A 20,823-nucleotide genomic window follows, 5' to 3' on the forward strand; every position below is an offset into this window, starting at 1 on the left:
CGCTGATGATGTAGCGTGAGGGTACGAAATAATATTATTTTTAATACAAAATACTACAAAATATGACACAAGTTTTATTAATTTACGGATGGAATATACCTAAACCTTGCTACAACACTATAGGCAGTGTACCTAATCGTAGAGTAGTGTAGTTTTTAGTAAGTCCGGTTCGTTCCACAGGGAGCTGGTGATACTTACTATATTTTTAACTATATTTATACAAAATATATATAATTATATAAGTAGTAATATTATTATAAAAGGGGAGTTTTACCGTTTAATTACCGGTTTGTCGATTCTATATTTTAAGCGCAAAGATAAATGAAGATAATTAAAGTGCGTAAAATAATGACAATAAATAAAATGACAGTAAATAAAATTGCGAGTAATAAAATGACAGTAAATAAAGATACGATGAGAAATATAATAAAAGAATTATGCTTATTTAAACTTCCGTAATCATGATGTTTGACGTGTTGATTTTAATTTATTACCATGGGTTAATTGTCCTTTGTCCTGGTTTATTTGATACGTCTATCTGGTTTTTGTCCATAATAGTCCATCGGTCATAAAAATAAAGTGCGAGTATCCTCGTCAAATTACCCTTATACCCGAAGTCAAATATTCCAACTGATTAAGGATTTAAACTGTGACGCAGTTATCACTTCTGTCAACAATTACACCAGTTATCACTGTATGTAATCCACCCCTGTTTTAATTAGTTTATGAATATTAATTCATCCACTTGATCAGAATGAATAATCAATTACCCAACCCAATTGATTAATTAAATGATTATAACAGATTCCATATGAACATCACTAAATAGGACAACCATAATTATTATTAATTATTAGGTTAATTAATTTGAAGATAGGTTCGACAGACTCCAATGAGTTGTCACTCAATTAGACAATACCCCCCATCTATTAATAGTCAATAGTTCAATTTCCACAAGTGTCGGTCTTTTGCCCAAACCTTAATTATGGTCCAAAGTTCAATAACCCCTTCTTAATATTTTAGCCCAACATCACGATTACTTCGGCTCAAATAAGCATAATAATAACTTAGTTACGATACATTAATGTAAAAAGGTTGAACATAACTTACAATGATTAAAAATAGCGTAGCGTTACACGGACAGAATTTCGACTTACACACTCAAACGATCTCTATCATAAATCTTATTATTATCATAATTTAAAATTAAAATTAAGATTATTGTTATATCTTATTAAGTTAACATTATGATAGAGATATAGAATATAGATATTGATAAATAAGAAAAAGATAGAAAAAGGTGTGTTTTTACATTACGATTACAAAGCCTTTTATAGGCGAATTTAGAAATTGAATTTTCACTTATGACCCCTGAACTATGCTCAATTAACAACTTTTTATTATTTAATATTATTCTTATTATGAATTATTTAAATATTATATTTTATTCTTGTGCATAGTTGACTCGTAATTTTTACACCGTTGCGTCGAGCGTTGAGAGTTGACTCTGGTCCCGGTTCCGGATTTTCGAACGTCCTTGCGTACAATTTTATATTTTGTACTTTGCGTTTTGTAACTTGTACTCTTGTCATTTTTAGACGTTCCTCATCAATAATTTGAACCTTTTTGATTGTATCTTGTACTTTTGAGCTTTTTGGACCTTTGTATCTTCAATTCGTCGTTTTCGCCTTTTGTCTTCGCACTTATTTAAAATAAACGAATATTACTTGAAAATGGAACAATTGCAACTAAAATCTTGTCTTTCTTGGGGGATTTTGCTATGAAATATATGTTCCTTTTTAGCCTTATCAATATCCCCACACTTGAGCGTTGCTTGTCCTCAAGCAATACAGTCTTGAAATAATATAATACATCACACGAATCACTTCTTTATTCTTCACACTTTGTACATCAGTGATTTTGATAGAGCGGTATAAACAATGATAGTAACGATATGGTTAAAGGTGGGTGTGTCATCCACAGTTGCCTTGGGTTTAGGACAACGACACTTGCAATCAAATAGCCGATTTACTTTCGGTTTCCAAAGCAAAGTGCACATTTGAAAGGCGGTTTACAGTCCCACATGACTATAAAAATTTAGATCCTTTAAGGAAATTGGATCTTTATGAAAACATTTGATCTTTTGAAAATTCAAGCTAGATTTTACCCTAGACAAGTTTTCTGATTTGATCCATCATCGGTGTTGCAAAATATATTTGTGGATCAATATTTTGGCTAAAACTTTTAGGTTCGTGTAATCCACTGCTATCCCAGTATCGGAAAGTACAGATCCAGTTTACTTGTTCCGTATATTATCTTTCGGTAAACTACCGTCCGGTTGTAAAGGAAAGCGATGAACAAGAAACTGTTAAGGCAATGTCCCGTGACATGCAGATGATTATGGTCTTTTAACGTGTCGGATGCTAGAACTATCCTTGGTAGGAGCGATAGTAAAGATCATCCTATGATTTTTCGGTCTGGCACAAGGTCCTGTCTCCGACCATGCTATGCAACCACCGTTCTTACGGTTGACACCCGATTTGGTTCAAGTGACCTAATGAATTTCAGGTGAATTCCTAGGATTTTACGTTCAATGGTAATGAACGCATTGAAAATGGGTTTTCAGAAAACAAATCGGTTTGTATTTTTGATCAAAATATTTTCTCGTTCAAGCTCGAGTTTAGATATCATTGAATTCCATGAGTTTGAATTCTCAATCTTTAAGGTCAATCTCAAGGATTGAGTAATATCAGTCTTAAAAGCTGATTTTTAATCTTTAAGGAGATTATCCTTTCTGGGGATCTGATTCATTAGTCTTATCAAGCTAATTTGCACGGTGCCTCCCCATTGTACGAGATAAATCCTTCTCATGGTTAGGATAAATCTGACCACTTGGCGACCCTGTTTGATGCTGAGGTCCGTGGATTTCCTGCTGATTTTAGAGATGACTTTTCTAGATTTTTCGTCAACCTACAGCTGGTCTGGACGACAACTTCTTGACCTAAATCAAGAAGCGCGTGTCTTTTTCGGAAGACTTTACTTCCTTTTAATGATGGAATTGATTCATCGTGTAGATCCATCTTTCTTTCAAATATATTACAGTAAACCGGGTAAAACTGATTAGTATCATCCAAAACAAAAGTACCTGCAATAATCTTATACAAAGATATGTGATAGATAATTTTTAATTGAATAACTTGGTACATTCTCCCCACACTTAGTTTCTTTCTTTGCCTTTTTATTCTCCTTTATTCCATTTTAAATGAATTCAAGCATTTTAGGTTGTTTCTCAATTTATGTCCTTTCCGAGGTAACGATAATTTCGGCATTAACACCTAGTTTTATCGTTCATAAATATGTATAAACATGATTTTGAATTCATTTAGTTAAAAAATTTTAAAATTTTCATAATATTTAGAAAATAAGCCAAGTATAAACCCGAGAGAATTTATAACCCTTCCCCACACTTGAGATCATGCAATGCCCTCATTTGCATGAAATCAGACTATAATTATTAATTCATGAGGGTGATTAGTGTAGAAAAGTGATTAAAAATACCCAGTTTGTAATTACAAAGCTCGTCGAATGATAGATGGCGCGCCTCATCGTTCATTCCTTCATTTATTATATCACATTTGTTGTTTTGCATCTTGTCGTCAAAATCAGTACCTTTTGCTGAACTTAATGTTAGTCTTTGAAAGTGCGTTGTTTTACCCTGTTGTTTACATGATAAAATACGAACATATATACATATTTTTAAAGTTGGGTATATTACCCCACGTTCAAAAATTTATAAAATCAAATATATTTTTTTTGGCATACTTTAAATCAATAAAATTAAAAATAATGATGAAAAAAATTTTCGCCCCGCCCTCGGGCAAAGTAATTTCGGCTCAACGGCCTAGTCTTCAACTCACGACGAATTTTAGAAATCATTTTTTTTCAACTTAATGAAATAAAGTAAATTTTTGTTTTTAAATTCACACAAAACTTAAAAAGAAAACATATTAATTTCATATAAAACCTAAAAAACAAAAAAAAATTCAGAATGGGGGGAGAAAACTAGTTCTTTAGTGTCTGCTAGCGGAAAAGACCAATCGAATTCCATTCTCGGAACTACACGAGAACAGAACAACTAACTCCAAACAGCATTTTCTTTTTAGAATATTTGAATCTCCTCACACTTAGGTAGATGTGGTGTCGAAATTGTGATTAACTTCATCGTCAATTTCTCTTGGACCATAATCAACTTGCATATCTGTGACTTTTGCTTTAAGCCAGTGACCAGCTTTTTCCGTAATATCCACAAATTCAACTAGCTTCGCCTTTTCTTTAGGCGACAGATTGGATACTAACCGGTTATATAACCTAAAGTTTCCCTTACTTTTAGCATCAATAACCCGTTTAAAAAGTTTCTTCATTGAACTGTTAATAACGGGGTTATTTAATTTCGTATCAACTATGGGGTTCTTTATTATCAAGTCATCATTAGGTGTTACTTCATTTTCCCCACACTTAGGCGTTCTATTATTGTTAAGCATTACCGTTGGAGTTGGTAAAACAACATGGTTCTTACCAATCGTTTTTGTCGGTTCAACGGTTTTGGTTTGTGGATATTTAGACTTTCGAATCATAAAGGTGATCGATTTCTCATCATTACTAAGTGTCATTCTACCCTTTCTTACATCAAATAACGCCCCGGTGGACGCTAAGAATGGTCGACCTAAAATTAGAGGAACGTTTGAGTCCTCTTCTATGTCAATGACAATGAATTCGACTAGAAAGGTTAAATTACCTACTTGAACGGGTAGGTTGTCAGCAATTCCAACTGGGTGCTTAATGGTTTGATCAAGGAGTCGAACACTCATATCCGTTGGAGTTAACTCACCTACACCTAATCTCTTATATAATGAAAGAGGCATAACACTCACACTTGAACCTAAATCTGCTAGTGCATCATACATGACACAGTCACTAAGTAGACAAGGAACAATAAATTCACCCGGATCACCTACCCTAGGTGGAGGATTTGGTGGAACTGTCTTCACCGGGTTTACTTCTACTGTTTTTGTTTCTTGCACTTTTTTATTCTTCTTCTTCTTCTTTCCAGAGGTATCACAAACTTTATTACCTATTACTTGCTCATACTCAACTCCTTTTCTTGGAAACGGGATGGGTGGTCTGTATGGTGCCACCACTGGCTTTACATACTCGGGTGGTGGTGGTGGTGTAACTTCTTCATTGTTACTTACATCTAAAACTTTCCCATCTTCTGGTATTGGTTTTTCAGAATTTGTTGATATCATGTTAACATTTTCATTCCGAGGATTTACTTCATTATTACTCGGTAGCTTTCCTTGTTCCCTTTCACTCATCAATCTAACAAGAGTACCTACTTGTTTTTCTAGATTCAAAATGGAAGCTTGTTGAGTTCTAAATGACTGCTCAAACCTCTCATTCGTTTGGGTTTGAGTTTCAATAAATTGTGTTTGAGATTCAACTAGCTTAAATACCACTTCTTCCAGATTTGACTTCTTCTCGTCGGTTTGTTGTGGTGGTTTATACAAGCCAGGTCTTTGTTGATTGAAAGTGTTGTTTTGAGTTGGTTGGTTATTCGGACCTTGTTGGTTATACGAGTTATTGTCGGGTCCTTTTGGATTGTAAAGAATGTTTTGATTTCGATTGAAGTTTGGCCTTGGCGGTTGATAATTATTCTGATAACTATTTTCCAGCCTTTGGTTCATGTAGACAATATTCTCACGTTGTTCCATCGTTTGTTCAATGTGACAGTCTTTCATTAAGTGTGGTCCACCGCATTGCTCACAACTGATTCGTATTGCGTGAATATCTTTATTCATCTTTTCCATTCGTCTTTCGAAAGCATCTATTTTTGCGGAAACGGAATCAAAGTCATGGCTAGAATCGGCTCTAGCCGCTTTAGATGAACGAAAAATATCTTTTTCTTGATGCCACTCATGAGAGTGGGAGGCTGTGTTATCAATAATTTTGTAAGCTTCAGTTGCGGTTTTCTTCATAATGGAACCACCAGCTGTTATGTCGATGTCTTTTCGTGTAGCAACGTTGACACCTTGGTAGAATATTTGTACTATTTGATAAGTGTCTAAACCGTGTTGAGGACATCCTCTCAACATCCTTCCGAATCTTGTCCATGCCTCATATAATGTTTCATTTGGCTTTTGCGCGAACGTAACAATTTCTCCTTGAAGTCTCACGGCTTTGGATGCCGGAAAGAATTGTTTAAGAAATTTTTCAACTAAAACATCCCATGTGTCAATCGCCCCTTCAGGTAACGATTCTAACCAATCTTTGGCTTCTCCCTTTAAAGTCCAGGGAAACAACATGAGATAGATCTGCTCATCTTCCACTTCTCGGATTTTGAATAGTGTACAAATTCTTTTAAACGTACGAAGGTGTTCGTTAGGATCTTCATTCGGTGCACCACTGAATTGGCATTGGTTAGTTACCATGTGTAGAATTTGTCCTTTGATTTCATAATCTGGCGCATTAACTTCTGGCTTAATAATGGCGTGACCTTGGCCCGTGCGTGTGGCTCTCATTCGATCTTCCATACTTAGAGGTTCCGTTACTTCCATAATTGAATTTGTTGAATACGAATCACTAGAGGATTCTGATTTAATGGTTTGTGGCTCAGGAGGAATAATTAGTGGTTCAGGATCTTGGAATTGTCCTTGAATATGCTCCGGGTTCTTAATTGTGAAGTCGGGTTCAAAAGATGGATTATCGGAAATTTGAGTTGGAGTTCTTGTTCGACTAGATGACGATTCTAAAGAAAAATCAACGGCGACAATATTTGCTAGATGTCTTGATCGAGTTACAGGTGGTGAACGTATGAAAGGTGGTGAACGTTTTGCTCGGTGCATTCACAGAATATCCTATTAGTTATAAAAATAAGAAAAACTTATATAAGTTGTCCAATCAATAGACTTTTCTGATTTTGCCCACGTTTCGAATAGCCAAAAGATGCAGCAGAGGGGCAGGATTCGTTTGGTCTCAATATAATTGAGTACTGTTTGGCTCCAATAACCCGGTCCACGTACAAATCCAACTATTACTACGAACCAGAAAATTTTGATGTCTATCAATTTAACCACTTAAAATAAATTTTCGTAATTTTAAGAAATTTAGAGAAGAAGTAGAAAAAAATCTAAGTCCTAAAAACTAGAATGGCGAGAAATAAGAAAGAAAAAGATTGCGCGTCGAAAAAAGTCGAAAAATAAAAAGGTCGAAAAATAGGCGTCGAAAAATAAAAATAAGAAAGTAGTGCGAAATACGGCGTCGTAAAATTTTAAAGCACCTAAAACTTAATCTAAGGAATAAGCACTTAAGGGATTTTACGGCAAAGCCTAAAAATTCTAGAAATAAAAATAACTATGGCAAAACTAAACTTAATACTAAAAGTTGCGACTATAGTCTAAAAATCTAAAAGTAATAAAACTAAAAAAAAACAATTTTTTTTATAGACAAAATCTTAAAAAATATATATATTTTTTTAATAATTTTTTTTTTTTTACGTTTTTTTTTTTTTTTTTTAAGTTTTTTTTTTTTTTTTTTACGTTTTTTTTTTTTAAAAACGAATTTTTTTTTCTAAAAAAAAACGTTTTTTTTTTACAATTTTTTTTTTTTTTTTTTTTAAAAAAAAATGATTTTTTTTTACAAATTAATACTTTTTTTTATAATTATTATTATTTTTCAAAACTTTTTTTTTAATTCATTTACTATTCATGAATAGTAAATGAAAAGAAATTAATTAATTTACTATTCACATGAAAGCGACATGATAGAAATTATTAATTACAATTTACATAATATACTCCTGAAGTATTTAATAAATACGACTTTTTAAAACTTTTACGATTCAAAATATATTCTAAAATATTATTATATTATTATATTCTATTTCAATATTATTATATTATTATATTCTATTTCAATATTATTATATTATTATATTTTATTTCAATATTATTATAATTAAAAATATAGCGTTTTAGCGTCCCCGGCAGCGGCGCCAAAAACTTGATGATGTAGCGTGAGGGTACGAAATAATATTATTTTTAATACAAAATACTACAAAATATGACACAAGTTTTATTAATTTACGGATGGAATATACCTAAACCTTGCTACAACACTATAGGCAGTGTACCTAATCGTAGAGTAGTGTAGTTTTTAGTAAGTCCGGTTCGTTCCACAGGGAGCTGGTGATACTTACTATATTTTTAACTATATTTATACAAAATATATATAATTATATAAGTAGTAATATTATTATAAAAGGGGAGTTTTACCGTTTAATGACCGGTTTGTCGATTCTATATTTTAAGCGCAAAGATAAATGACGATAATTAAAGTGCGTAAAATAATGACAATAAATAAAATGACAGTAAATAAAATTGCGAGTAATAAAATGACAGTAAATAAAGATACGATGAGAAATATAATAAAAGAATTATGCTTATTTAAACTTCCGTAATCATGATGTTTGACGTGTTGATTTTAATTTATTACCATGGGTTAATTGTCCTTTGTCCTGGTTTATTTGATACGTCTATCTGGTTTTTGTCCATAATAGTCCATCGGTCATAAAAATAAAGTGCGAGTATCCTCGTCAAATTACCCTTATACCCGAAGTCAAATATTCCAACTGATTAAGGATTTAAACTGTGACGCAGTTATCACTTCTGTCAACAATTACACCAGTTATCACTGTATGTAATCCACCCCTGTTTTAATTAGTTTATGAATATTAATTCATCCACTTGATCAGAATGAATAATCAATTACCCAACCCAATTGATTAATTAAATGATTATAACAGATTCCATATGAACATCACTAAATAGGACAACCATAATTATTATTAATTATTAGGTTAATTAATTTGAAGATAGGTTCGACAGACTCCAATGAGTTGTCACTCAATTAGACAATACCCCCCATCTATTAATAGTCAATAGTTCAATTTCCACAAGTGTCGGTCTTTTGCCCAAACCTTAATTATGGTCCAAAGTTCAATAACCCCTTCTTAATATTTTAGCCCAACATCACGATTACTTCGGCTCAAATAAGCATAATAATAACTTAGTTACGATACATTAATGTAAAAAGGTTGAACATAACTTACAATGATTAAAAATAGCGTAGCGTTACACGGACAGAATTTCGACTTACACACTCAAACGATCTCTATCATAAATCTTATTATTATCATAATTTAAAATTAAAATTAAGATTATTGTTATATCTTATTAAGTTAACATTATGATAGAGATATAGAATATAGATATTGATAAATAAGAAAAAGATAGAAAAAGGTGTGTTTTTACATTACGATTACAAAGCCTTTTATAGGCGAATTTAGAAATTGAATTTTCACTTATGACCCCTGAACTATGCTCAATTAACAACTTTTTATTATTTAATATTATTCTTATTATGAATTATTTAAATATTATATTTTATTCTTGTGCATAGTTGACTCGTAATTTTTACACCGTTGCGTCGAGCGTTGAGAGTTGACTCTGGTCCCGGTTCCGGATTTTCGAACGTCCTTGCGTACAATTTTATATTTTGTACTTTGCGTTTTGTAACTTGTACTCTTGTCATTTTTAGACGTTCCTCATCAATAATTTGAACCTTTTTGATTGTATCTTGTACTTTTGAGCTTTTTGGACCTTTGTGTCTTCAATTCGTCGTTTTCGCCTTTTGTCTTCGCACTTATTTAAAATAAACGAATATTACTTGAAAATGGAACAATTGCAACTAAAATCTTGTCTTTCTTGGGGGATTTTGCTATGAAATATATGTTCCTTTTTAGCCTTATCAGGCGCATTCGTGAGTTTTTCTCTAAGAATATTAAAAGATTTGATACATTCATCTGAAAAGATGAATGGAGCATCTTTTTCTAGGAGTTTATTCATAGGAGTGGCAATTTTAGAAAAATCTTTTATGAAACGTCGGTAAAAACCGGCTTGCCCTAGAAAACTCCTAACTCCTCTAACATTGATGGGATGTGGAAGTTTAGCAATTACATCTACTTTAGCTCTATCCACTTCAATTCCATCCTTTGAGATTTTATGACCAAGAATGATGCCTTCTTTAAACATGAAATGACATTTCTCCCAATTAAGTACTAGATTTGATTGTTCGCATCTAATAAGCATTCGTTCCAGATTAACTAGACATGATTCAAATGTATCACCGAAGACTGAAAAGTCATCCATGAAAACTTCCATTTATTCTTCTATCATGTCGTGAAAAATCGCCATCATGCACCTTTGAAAGGTTGCAGGGGCATTGCAAAGTCCAAATGGCATGCGTTTGTAAGCAAAAGTACCATAAGGGCACGTGAATGTGGTTTTCTCTTGGTCTTCGGGTGCTATTGGAATTTTAAAATATCCGGAAAAACCATCCAGAAAACAATAGTAACTGTTTCCGGCTAACCTTTCTAACATTTGATCAATGAAAGGTAAGGGAAAGTGATCTTTTCTGGTGGCGTCATTTAATTTTCTATAATCAATACATACACGCCATCCTGTTACAGTCCTAGTAGGAATAAGCTCATTTTTCTCATTTGTAATGACAGTCATGCCACCCTTCTTAGGTACGCATTGAACTGGGCTTACCCATGGACTATCAGAAATTGGATAAATTAAACCTGCATCTAGCAGTTTAATAATTTCTTTGTTAACTACATCTTGCATATTAGGATTTAGTCTTCGTTGGCGTTGCACATACGTTTTATGACCTTCTTCCATAAGGATTTTATGTGTGTAATACGAAGGACTTATTCCTTTAATATCATGAATCTTCCATGCAATGGCTGGTTTATGAGCTTTCAACACAGAAATAAGTTGTGATTTCTCATTTTCAGTAAGAGAAGACGATATTATTACAGGTAATTCAGATTCACCATGTAAATAAGCATATTCCAAATGGTTTGGAAGTGGCTTTAACTCTAATGTCGGTGGTTCTTCTATAGATGATTTATATCGATATCTGTCTTCTTCTTTTAGCATTTGAATTTCTTCTGTTGTTGGTTCACATCCATTAGCCATTAGTGTAGCTAACATTTCAGTTTCATCAATTAGTTCAGTTCCTTCTCCTAAAGAACATTCTCCTGTTCCTTGTAATTCTGAAAATTCTTCTAACAATTTTGCATGTGAATCTATAGTTTGAATATAATAGCATGTATCATCTGCAGATTGCGGTTGTTGCATTGCTCTATCAACTGAAAAGGTAACACTCTCGTCCTCTATACTTAGGGTCAGTTTCTTACCAAACACGTCTATCATTGCTTTAGCCGTGTTTAAGAATGGTCTTCCTAATATGAGAGTAACTTGAGAATCTTCTTCCATGTCCAGAACAACAAAATCTACTGGAAATACTAAAGTACCAACTTTAACTAGCATGTTCTCCATTATCCCTCTAGGATATTTTATTGATCGATCGGCTAGTTGTATGCTTATTCTTGTTGGTTTCAATTCTCTAAGGTCTAGTTTAGCGTATAGTGAATACGGCATTAAATTTATACTAGCACCTAAGTCTGCCAATGCTTCTATTGAACTAAGACTACCCAAAAAACATGGAATTGTGAAACTTCCTGGATCAGATAATTTTTCTGGTATCTTATTCAACAGCACTGCTGAACAATTAGCATTCATAGTAACAGCCGAGAGTTCTTCCATTTTCTTTCTATTTGATATTAGATCTTTTAGAAATTTAGCATATCTAGGCATTCCTGAAATTACATCAATGAAAGGAAGATTTACATTTATCTATTTAAACATATCCAAGAATTTGGATTGCTCGGCTTCAAGTTTCTCTTTTTTCATTTTACTCGGGTAAGGAAGTGGTGGTTGGTATGGTTTAACATAAGGTTTAGCCTTAACTGTGTTATCTTCATTAACCTTTTCAACTACCGGTTCTTTTTCCTTATCTTGCTCAGGTTGTGGTTCTTGTGGAGTAGGAATAGCTTCATCTGAAATTACAGGTATTTCAGGTGGTTTAAGTGTAATACCACTTCTTGTGGTAATGGCTTTAGCTGTTTCATTCCGGGGGTTAGCATTTGTATCACTAGGTAAACTTCCCGGTTTTCTTTCACCTATTAACCTTGCTAGGTTACTTACTTCTTGTTCCAAATTTTGAATAGAAGCTTGTTGATTTCTAAATGCTTGAGCATTTTGTTCATTAGTTTGTTTTTGAGATGTGAAAAACTGCGTTTGAGTTTCAACTAGCTTCGTTATCATATCTTCTAAATTTGGCTTTTTATCATCGGTTTGTTGTGGTTTATTTTGAAAATTAGGTCTTTGCTGATTGTAAGTATTATTGGATACTTGTTGATTGCTAGGACCTTGTTGGTTGTTGTATGGAACATTTCGATTATAATTCTGGTTTTGATTGTAAATCGGTCTTGGCGGTTGATAATTATTCTGATAATTATTTCCAGGCCTTTGGTTTATATATGAAATATTCTCTCTTTGTTCCATTGTTAGTTCAATACTAAGACAATCTTTTGTCAAATGTGGTCCTCCACACTGCTCACAACTAATTCGTATTTAGTGAATATCTTTAGTCATCTTTTCCATTCGTCTCTCGACAGCATCTATCTTTGCTGAAATGGAATCTAAGTCATGGCTAGAATCGGCTCTAGCTGCTTTAGATGATCTAACGATATATTTTTCTTGGTGCCACTCATGTGAGTGGGAAGCAGTGTTATCAATAATTTTGTAAGCATCAGTTTCGGTTTTCTTCATAATAGAACCACCAGCTGCTATATCGATGTCTTTCCTTGTAGTGATGTCGCATCCTTGGTAGAATATTTGTACTATTTGACAAGTGTCTAAACCATGTTGCGAACATCCTCTTAATAACTTTCCAAATCTGGTCCATGCCTCATATAGAGTTTCATTTGGTTTCTGGGTGAACGTAACAATTTCTCCTTGAAGTCTTACGGCTTTAGATGCGGGAAAGAATTGTTTAAGAAATTTTTCAACTAAAACGTCCCATGTATCAATCGCCCATTCAGGTAACGATTCCAACCAATCTTTGGCTTCTCCCTTTAAAGTCCAGGGAAATAGCATGAGATATATCTGTTCATCCTCCACTTCTCGGATTTTAAATAGTGTGCAGATCCTATTAAAGGTACGAAGATGTTCATTTGGATCTTCCTTCGGCGCACCACTAAATTGGCATTGATTAGTCACCATGTGTAGAATTTGTCCTTTGATTTCATAATCTGGCGCATTAATGTCAGGATGAGTAATTGCGTGACCTTGGCCAGTGCGTTTAGCTCTCATTCGGTCTTCCATACTTAAAGGTTCTAGATTTTCCATGATTGAATTTGTTGAATCTGAATCACTAGAGGATTCTGATTTAATGGTTCGTTCCTCAACAATCTCTGTTTGAATGATTGGTGGTTCCGGAGGAAAAATTAATGGTTCAGGATCTATGAATTGTCCCTGAATATTCTCCGGATTCTCAATTGTGAGGTCGGGTTCAAAAAATGGATTATCGGAAATTTGAATTGGAGTACTTGGTCGACTGGATGACGATTCTAAAGAAAAATCAACGGCGGTAATATTAGCTAGATGTCTTGATCGAGTTACAGGTGGTGAACGTACAAAAGGTGGTGAACGTCTTGCTCGGTGCATTCACTGAATATCCTATTAGTTTTTAAAAGGAAAGAAAAATTATATAAGTTATCCAATTACTAGACTTTTCTGATTTTGCCCACGTTTCGAATAGCCAAAACATGCAGCAGAGGGGCAGGATTCGTTTGGTCTCAATATAATTGAGTACTGTTTGGCTCCAATAACCCGGTCCACGTACAAATCCAACTATTACTACGAACCAGGAAATTTTGATGTCTATCAATTTAACCACTTAAAATAAATTTTCGTAATTTTAAGAAATATTAGATAAGAAATAGAGAAAATTCTAAGTCCTAAAACTAGAATAGCGAGAAATAAAAAGAAAAAAGAGCGCGTCGAAAAAGGTCAAAAAAGAAAAGGGTTGAAAAATAAAAGGCGTCGAAAAATAAGAAAGAAAAAAAATGACTATAAAACTTTAAAACACTCGACTAACCCAACCTTATTACTATCACTAACTTAAAATTAAAATTGCAAATTGAGATTACTAATTGGAGTGATAATTGATAGATAGGTAAAAGGCGTCGAAAAATAAAAATAAGAAAGTAGCGCGTCGAAACTTAAAAAGGAACTAAAAAACTAAAAATTAAAAGTTGCGTCTAAAAGTATTAAAGCTTACAAGTAAAACTATATCCCAAATGGCAATATCTTAAAAAGGTACTAAAACTTAAAAAGGCGTCGCAAAATTCTAAAGCACCTAGATCTTAGTCTAAAGAAAAAGCACTTAAGGAATTTTACGGCAAATCCTAAAAATCTAGAAATAAAAATAACTATGGCAAAAAAACTATGACTTAAAACTAATTACGAGCGAAAAAAATACAAATATTACGAATAAACAATTAAAAGATATAAAATATAAAAAAATAATAAATTACTTATTTTTATAAAAATATTATTTTTATATTTTTATTTTATAAAAGTATTATTTTTTATATATAATAAAACTAATTAAAATTTAAAATACAATTTAATTTAATAACTTAAACTAATTATAATAATAATTAAACTAATTTAGGGTTTATTAATAATAACAATTAATAATACTCCGTAATTAATGCGATTAGGGTTTCTGTCAGGCGCGTCAGGTTAAACTCCGCGAGCGCGGTACACCTGGCAATAAACTCCGCGAGTCGCGGAGAATGTAAATTCAAATGACAGGCTGGTTTCGTTCGACAGGTTTTTTTTCTGTTTTATATTTTCTGTTTTAATAATTAAATAAAATATTTATATAAATTAATAAAAACTTATGTTTTAAAAACTAAAATAAAAATAGAAATACAGAAATTTTATAAAACTTAAATATTTAACAAACTCTTAAAAATATTTATATTTTTATTTTTCTTTTTATATTTTCGAATATTTAAAACGTATTTTTACAAAAACGTATTTTTATAAAAGTAAACTAAAAATAAAAATCTTTTTTTTTTATATTTAGCGTTGCGCTCGGCTTTTAAGCTAGATTTTAAGTCCCCGGTAGCGGCGCCAAAAATACTTGGTGTTATGCGAGGTGTATATGAAATAGCTTATATTTTACTAGGAAAAACTATTAAATACGATACAATTTTACACAAGATATTTATTTATTTATAGAATGGATATACTTAAACCTTGCTACAACACTTATAGGCAGTGTACCTAATCGTACAGTAGTGTAGTTTTTAGTAAGTCCGGTTCGTTCCACAGGGAAAATCTTTAAACAAAGCTTAACGCTATATTAGTTTTATTTTATAAAAATACAAATATATATAAGTAATATTATTATTATTATAAAGGGGGGTTTTTACCGTTTAATGACCGGTTTGTCGATTTTAAAACTTTAGTCGCAGTTAAAACCTAATGTAAAATATTAAATAAATAAAAGACTTAATTTAAAGCGTAAAATAAATAACGATAATGAAATTGCGATAAATAAAAGTGCGATAAAATAAAATTGCGATAATTAAAAAGTACGATAATTAAAAGTGCAATTAAATACAATGACAATAAATAAAAGTGCGATAATTAGAAGTGCAATTAAATATAAAATAAAGGAAATTAAATATGAAATAAAAGAATTATGCTTATTTAAACTTCCGTAATCATGATGTTTGACGTGTTGATTTTAGTTTTATGCCCATGGGTTAATTGTCCTTTGTCCTGGATTATTTAATATGTCCATCTGGTTTTTGTCCATAACAGTCCATCAGTCATAAATATAAAGTGCGAGTATCCTCGTCAAATTATCCTTATACCCGAAGTCAAATATTCCAACTAATTGGGGACTTAAACTGTAACAAGATTTTAATACTTTATTTATTAATTACACCAGGATATCGACTGCGTGTAACCCAAGGTTTTAATACTTTGTTATCAATTATGTCAAGTGTCCTTGTACATAATTTCACCCCTGTTTTAATAATTCTAGTGACTATTAATCCATTCCCGTGTCCGGTTAAATGAACGATTATTCGTACATATAAATACCCCACCCATCGTGTCCGATCGAGTGTATATGGATATTTATAGGGAAGTCCAATTGTAAATCTTTATATTAAAATTAACAAACTATCATTTAGTTAAACAAATATAAAGCCCATTAATAGCCCATAGTCTAATTTCCACAAGTGTTGTTCTTTTGTCCAAACCCCAATTATGGTACAAAGCCCAATTACCCAATTTTAATATTTAGCCCAACATCATGATTACTTTGTTTTAAATAAGCATAATAATATAAATAGCTCACTCCAATTTGGATCTTAGCTTTGCCGACGGATTTTAATAATATAAATATAATATAAATATATAATTTATATAATTAATTATATATTATATTATATTTATATACATAATTAATTTGTAACTTTCGGTCCGTTGCGTCGAGCGTTGAGAGTTGACTCATGTCCCGGTTTCGGATTTTCGAACGTCCTTGCGTACAATTTAATATCTTGTACTTTGCGTTTTGAATCTTGTACTCTTGTAATTCTGAGACGGTTCTTATCAATAATTGGAGCTTCTTTGATTGTATTTTGTACTTTTGAGCTTTTTGGTCGTTTGCGTCTTCAATTCTTCGAATCTATCTTTTGTCTTCACCTTTTATTATTTAAACGAATATCACTTGTAAATAGGACAATTGCAACTAAAAGCTTGTCTTTCTTAAGGAATAATGCTATGAAATATATGTTCGTTTTTAGCATTATCAAATATTCTCACACTTGAGCGTTGCTTGTCCTCAAGCAATATTGTCTTGAAATACTAGAATCACTTCTTTATTCTTCACACTTTGTACATCAGTGATTTCTATACGGCGGTATAAACAATGGTAGTAACGATGTGGTTTACAGTCCCACATGACTATAAAAATTTAGATCCATTAAGGAAATTGGATCTTTATGAAAACATTTGATCTTTTGAAAATTAAATCTAGCTTTTACCCTAGATAAGTTTCTTCACCGGTGTTTACAAATTCTTTTTGTGGGTTTAGTGGGTTTCAGATTTGAAAATTTTAGCTCAAAACTTGCGGTTTTGTGTCACCCACTTGCTAACCTTGTATTAGGAAAGCAACACGTCCAGTATACTTGCCCCGTATATTACCTTTCGGTAAACTACCGTCCGGTTGTAAAGGAAAGCGTTGAACAAGCAACTGTTAAGGCAATGTCCCCTGACATGCTTTTAATTATGGTCTATAACGTGTCGGACGCAATTACTATCCTTGGTAGGAGCAATAGTAAAGCTCACCCTTATAATTTTTCGGTCTGGCACAAGGTCCTGTCTTCGACCATGCTATGCAACCACCGTTCTTACGGTTGACACCCGAATTGGTTCAGGTGACCTAATAAATTCCAGGTGAATTCCTAGGATTTTACGTTCAATGGTAATGAACGCATTGAAAATGGGTTTTCAGAAAACAAATCGGTTTGTAATTTTTATCAAAATATTTTCTCGTTCAAGCTCGAGTTTAGATATCATTGAATTCCATGAGTTTGAATTCTCAATCTTTAAGGTCAATCTCTAGGATTGAGTAATATCAGTCTTAAAAGCTGATTTTTGATCTTTTAAGGAGATTATCCTTTTCTGGGGATCTGATTCATTCGGACATGATAAAAAACGAATTCGAAGTACTAAAGCATCCGGTACTTTGGATGGGGTTCGTTAGGCCCAATAGATCTATCTTTAGGATTCGCGTCAATTAGTAGATTGGTTTACTAATTCTTAGGTTACCAAGCAAAAGGGGCATATTCGGCTTCGATCATTCACCCCTATAATGTAGTTTCATTTACTTGTGTCTATTTCGTAAAACATTTATAAAAATGCATGTATTCTCATCCCAAAATATTAGATTTTAAAAGTGGGACTATAACTCACTTTCACAGATTTTTACTTCGTCGGGAAGTAAGACTTGGCCACTGATCGATTCACGAACCTATAACAAATATGTACATATATATCAAAGTATGTTCAAAATATATTTACAACACTTTTAATACATTTTGATGTTTTAAGTTTATTAAGTCAGCTGTCCTCGTTAGTAACCTACAACTAGTTGTCCATAGTTAAATGTACAGAAATAAATTGATATATATTATCTTGAATCAATCCACGGTCCAGTGTATACACGTCTCAGGCTAGATCACAACTCAAAGTATATATATATTTTTGGAATCAACCTCGACCCTGTATAGCTAACTCCAACATTACTGCATATAGAGTGTCTATGGTTGTTCCAAATAATATATATAGATGGGTCGATATGATATGTTAAAATATTTGTATACGTGTCTATGGTATCCCAAGATTACATAATATATTAGAATACATGTATAATACAATATAAGTTAGCTAGGATATGATTTGTATAGAATTGTTACAATATTTCCCATAGCTACAACAATAAAAAAAAATATCCAATCTTGTTTTACCCATAACTTCTTCGTTTTAAATCCGTTTTGAGTGAATCAAATTGCTATGGTTTCATATTGAACTCTATTTTATGAATATAAATAGAAAAAGTATAGGTTTATAGTCAGAAATATAAGTTACAAGTCGTTTTTGTAAGAGGTAGTCATTTCAGTCGAAAGAACGACGTCTTGATGACCATTTTGATAAACATACTTCCACTTTGAGTTTAACCATGATTTTTAGATATAGTTTCATGTTCATAAGAAAAATCATTTTCCCAGAAGAACAACTTTTAAATCAAAGTTTATCATACTTTTTAATTATCAAACCCAAAACAGCCCGCGGTGTTACTACGACGGCGTATGTCCAGTTTTACGGTGTTTTTCGTGTTTACAGGTTTTAAATCATTAAGTTAGCATATCATATAGATATAGAACATGTGTTTAGTTGATTTTAAAAGTCAATTTAGAAGGATTAACTTTTGTTTGCGAACAAGTTTAGAATTAACTAAACTAAGTTCTAGTGATTTCAAGTTTAAACCTTCGAATAAGGTAATTTTATATATATGAATCGAATGATGTTATGAACATCATTACTACCTCAAGTTTTGTGGATAAACCTACTGGAAATGAGAAAAATATATCTAGCTTCAAAGGATCCTTGGATGGCTTGAAAGTTCTTGAAGCAGAATCATGATACGAAAACAAGTTCAAGTAAGATTTCCACTCGAAATAAGATTGTTATAGTTACAAAAATTGAATCAAAGTTTGAATATGAGTATTACCTTGTATTAGAAAGATATATTACTGTAAATAAGAAAGATTTCTTGAGCTTGGATGATCACTTTACAAGATTGGAAGTAAGCTAGCAAACTTGGAAATATTCTTGATTTTATGAAACTAGAACTTATAGAATTTATGAAGAACACTTAGAACTTGAAGATAGAACTTGAGAGAGATCAATTAGATGAAGAAAATTGAAGAATGAAAGTATTTGTAGGTGTTTTTGGTCATTGGTATATGGATTAGATATAAAAGATGTGTAATTTTGTTTACATGTAAATAAGTCATGAATGATTACTAATATTTTTGTAATTTTATGAGATATTTCATGCTAGTTGCCAAGTGATGGTTCCCACATATGTTAGGTGACTCACATGGGCTGCTAAGAGCTGATCATTGGAGTGTATATACCAATAGTACATACATCTAAAGGTTGTGTATTGTACGAGTACGAATACATGTGCATACGAGTAGAATTGTTGATGAAACTGAACGAGGATGTAATTGTAAGCATTTTTGTTAAGTAGAAGTATTTTGATAAGTGTATTGAAGTTTTTCAAAAGTGTATGAATACATATTAAAACACTACATGTATATACATTTTAACTGAGTCGTTAAGTCATCGTTAGTCGTTACATGTAAATGTTGATTTGAAACCTTTAAGTTAACGATCATGTTAAATGTTGTTAACCCAATGTTTATTATATCTAATGAGATGTTAAATTATTACATTATCATGATATTATGATATATTAATATATCTTATTATGATATATATACAGTTAAATGTTGTTACAACGATAATCGTTACATATATGTCTCGTTTCGAAATCATTAAGTTAGTAGTCTTGTTTTTACATATGTAGTTCATTGTTAATACACTTAATGACATGTTTACTTATCATTTATCACGATTAAACATAGTGTATCAATATCTTAATATGATTCATATGTATTTAGTAAGACGTTGTTATAACGATAATCGTTATATATATCGTTTCGAGTTTCTTAATTCAATAAACTCAATTTTATGTATATACATAAAACTCATTATTAAAATACCTAATAAGATACTTACCTATCATAATATCATGTTAACTATATATATAATCATATATATGTCATCATATAGTTTTTACAAGTTTTAACGTTCGTGAATCACCGGTCAACTTGGGTGGTCAATTGTCTATATGAAACCTATTTCAATTAATCAAGTCTTAACAAGTTTGATTGCTTAACATGTTGGAAACACTTAATCATGTAAATAACAATTTAATTTAATATATATAAACATGGAAAAGTTCGGGTCACTATAGTACCTACCCGTTAAATAAATTTCGTCCTGAAATTTTAAGCAGTTGGAGGTGTTGACGTATCTTCTGAAAATAAGTGCGGGTATTTCTTCTTCATCTGATCTTCTCGTTCCCAGGTGAACTCGGGTCCTCTACGAGCATTCCATCGAACCTTAACAATTG

The 20,823-nt window shown here is 32.1% G+C and overlaps 1 non-coding gene across 1 annotated transcript; it reads left to right on the forward strand.

Annotated features, from left to right (window-relative positions):
* The first annotated feature begins 6,123 nt into the window (after positions 1 to 6,123).
* Positions 6,124 to 6,230, forward strand: LOC139887388 (small nucleolar RNA R71). Its single transcript, XR_011773223.1, has one exon. It is a non-coding gene; the product is annotated as a small nucleolar RNA R71 (small nucleolar RNA).
* The last annotated feature ends 14,593 nt before the right edge of the window (positions 6,231 to 20,823 follow it).

The sequence above is a fragment of the Rutidosis leptorrhynchoides genome, chromosome 1 (assembly GCF_046630445.1).
Source record: "Rutidosis leptorrhynchoides isolate AG116_Rl617_1_P2 chromosome 1, CSIRO_AGI_Rlap_v1, whole genome shotgun sequence".
Taxonomy (NCBI): domain Eukaryota; kingdom Viridiplantae; phylum Streptophyta; class Magnoliopsida; order Asterales; family Asteraceae; genus Rutidosis; species Rutidosis leptorrhynchoides.